At 37.1% G+C, this 3,801-nt stretch overlaps 1 pseudogene; it reads right to left on the reverse strand.

The window, feature by feature from the left end:
* Window positions 1–2,143: 2,143 nt before the first annotated feature.
* Window positions 2,144–3,445, reverse strand: LOC123956052 (annotated as a pseudogene).
* Between the last annotated feature and the right edge of the window lie 356 nt (window positions 3,446–3,801).

The raw sequence follows: 3,801 nt of genomic DNA on the forward strand, positions 1-3,801 counted from the left end.
TAAAACTCTTTAAAATTCTGGACTCTAGAGCCTGTCATTGCAGAGTGCCCTCTCTGTCAATTGTGGTTTTAAATCTGTTACTTATATTTGTGCAGCTCCTCAATATGATAAATTATTCAAAAATATACAATATCTACACTTACTTTAGGTTTGGGGGAGATAAGGAAACAAGGCAGATGAATTTAAAAGAAAAAAAAATCAGCCTTGGTTCAGAAATAATGATTAGGACAATGATTACAAGTACTTATGGAAACAAAGGAAGGAAAAGACATACAGATGTAAAAGATCTAGTAGCTTACCTAGTTATCTATTTGTTTTTGCTAAACACAAATATAAGTGTGTGTCTGTGTGTGTGTCTTCTAGAGACTTTTGATTCTCATTTTAATTTTCCCATGAAATTGAATTTTCTTGGCAGTTTGCTACATAGTCCTGAATATTTCATTCAGAGATGTTCATCCATCTCATTCAAAAAAGTTTGCCTATGTTCAACTTCACTTTCCTTATTCTCAGATTTGATTTGGCCCATCTTTTTCTATTATAATCTACTGCCAATGCCCTAAAATGCATTATTCTGAATTGGCAACAAGGACTTATACTACTACAGTATTACATAATTAGAAGATGAGAGTCATGTTAATTTAATACACATTTATAGTCAGTGACCCATGCAACTTTGCTTTTTTTTTTTAGTTTGATCAAAAGATGCTAAAAACTTATTGTCATTTTTCTTATTCATGTTTACCAAAGTTCTTATTCAATCTTAGAGCATTTGTTGTTCAAATCAGAATATATGTGAGCAACACCCGGAGGATCTTTGGCACTCTTTAACACAGAATCACATGCTGAGCACTGCTAAAATAATTCTTAACTTTTAGCAAAAACAAATTAATTTGAACTAAAAGAAATACCACCACCTATTCTGTGTAAGGCAGAGTATTACATTTTCACCACTTACTGCTATTACATGTTAGGGACCAATTGCAACTCTTACTAAGGAAACCAAATGTGATAGACATTGTCATGGGTATTAGAGCAGATTCCAGTGTAATGACCAATGGGGACTTTCAAGGGGCTGTCCCTTAGATTTCCAACAGCAGAAATGTGACCCAGTTGTTGGGGAAATGGAAAGAAGATGGCTTTTTCAGCTTAGAGAGGGAACACCTTTTGAGATTGTTTAGTGACCATCCTTTTCCAGTGTAACATGATCCATTAGTGAGCAATAGCAACTTCGCATTAAAACAAAACAAAACAAAACACAATTTTATTAACCTTACTGATTCTCTTGTTGTTTGTTACAAGAATAACCTCAAAGTTTGGTGGAGACAGGGAGATGGGCACCAAGAAAAAGATGGAATTCACTGGGAATGCATACTACTTTTGGAAAAATTCTCAGCTTTATTTTCTAATTTTACTGAAGAGCAAACTGGGAACCAAAAGTGAAGTGATTTATTCAAGGTCATACACAATACAGCCTCAATCAATCCCTCCTTATATCACAAACTCAAAGCATACCTTTTGATTTCATTCTTCTTGTGGTAAAATGTCTTCCTATCAGATTGAGATAACATGGAAGTTTATATCTTTGGCTTTGATAATTTCTGTAGCTGTAAACTTGATCACAGAATTCGTATTTTTTCCTACTTTTAATTTATCATCTTCCTTGCCAGCTGTGCTGTCCCACCCTGCCTGTCATCTTTGGTGATGTCCACATCTCCTCTCATCCTTTGGGAGTCATCCTTTAATTCCTCTCCTTCTTCACCTTGACTTCTAATGAGTGAAAGAATAGCAGCATTAGCATCTGTTTGTCCTCTTTTGGTATATGGTATGTTCTTTGGGGAATTAGGCTCAATCTTATTTATCTTCGAATAAATAAATTTAGGGTTTGTTAAGCTTTCTTAACCATAGTAAATAAAGGACTGATGGGTATGAAGCAATGGATAAAACTAGAATCTCTTATTCATTTGTTTTTAATGCACTTATATCCTACTTTCCAAACAGAAAATTCAAATATGTAGTATGTAAGATAATCAAGTCCTGCTTTAGTTCAGAACTTTCTCAGGTCTCTCATGGTTTTCCTTAGAGCTATGCAACAGTTTCTTAACTGACTTTTCTTACACTTATTGTGCCTTTTTCCACATGTTCCTTATGTTAATATCTGCATTTCTGGGTAAATAGTATCTGGATTTCATTTAAATTATTTATAGCCCAATTTCTTCTTCATTTCAATATACTCCCTGATATTTCCATAACTTTTGGTCCTCAGATTAGGTCTTAAGGGAAAATGATGCTCCTTATATTCATTCAACCAAACGTGTGTCAGCCTCAGTTATGTGTCACAGTGTCCTAACCTTTAGGAGATCCATATGGTGACTTTTTTTTTCCCCCCCAGACAATATGTCCTACTATACAGTAAGGGAAGATGAAGAGCTTACCACCACATTTTCAGATCCTAAGTGATATTTCTAAATCTTTTCCTCTCCAGATTTACATGCCACTGTTACACTGCCAATTCACTGAAATGGTGTCTATTCATGGCAAACAATCCTCCAGTCACTGCAGGTGACTTTACTGTTGCATTATTTCCATCTGGTCCTTGTAGCTCAGAAAGGGGGACAAGGTCCCATTTTGAAGTACGGCCCCCAGCTGAATCCTCCCTGTTCCACGGAAGACAGCAAGTTGTAGACAAGCATTTCTGCACTGATGATATCAGCTGGGTGCCAAGCCATGGTCTGCTGGTCCTCTTGGATGACAGCCAGCAAGGGCTGCAACCACATCACTTTCACTTAACAGTGGCTGTCCAGCAACACCAGAACTTTTCCTGTAGCATGGGTTGCTCCAATCATTCTTCCTCCAATCAACCCATCATACTTTGTATTTCTTTTTACTTTAATTTTTCCAACAAGGTATTTGGAGATATATTTATCTAGCTTCCCTTTCAAATCATCAAAGTCACTATCATTATCCATGGAGGTGATTTCATGAAGATGACATGCTTGTGTGCTGTCTATGACCATGCATTGTCCTGGGCAAGGACAACACAGTTTCACTGTAGAGACAAATAACACTAGGGACTATCATATCAGTCAAGTAAAGACTTTTCTTTACATGCTGCTCTCCTTGTGTCTCACAAATCTCTACGGTAGGCCAAGCAGTTACATATTAAAAGCATGTATCTCAGAGTCTAAGTGTTTCAATTCCTGATCACTTTCTTTAGAAATTATATCCAATTTAGAAGAGAATTGCACATTGTTTTTTTTTTTTTTTTTTTCTGAATCTTCAACATGATTTGTACCACAATTTGTACCACAAACCAACAAAATTGTACCACAATTTTGTATGCTTTGAACTATGATTCCAACACTGGCCTTGGAGCTTGAGTGAAACAGGGATAGAATATTTTAGGCAATGATCCATAGAGGACAGACCCCTCGATAAGCACATACATAAACAACTGAATCACTTGACTGAAGTTGGAATAAGCAAGGAACAAAACTCTCCAGGTCACAGATATAAAAAGGCACCTGAATAGCAATCTCAAACTGTTACACTTACTATTGTGGACCTAGCACAGCTGAAAGGACCTTTTTAATTTCTTGGAGCAGAAGCTGCTGGAGCCAAAAACTAATGCTAGAGACTGAGTGTGGACCAATGTGAGAATGAGAGCACTCCAGATGCAATTGGAGGTGGGAGTGGGGATGCTTCTGCAGGCCTTACTTCCAGGTACCCCATCATGTCCTCATGTTGAAGACCCCCGAAGGAAACCTTGTGACTCCCAAAACCAGCAGCCCAGATCAGGCCTTC

This window comes from Meles meles, chromosome 14 (assembly GCF_922984935.1).
Source record: "Meles meles chromosome 14, mMelMel3.1 paternal haplotype, whole genome shotgun sequence".
NCBI lineage: Eukaryota > Metazoa > Chordata > Mammalia > Carnivora > Mustelidae > Meles > Meles meles.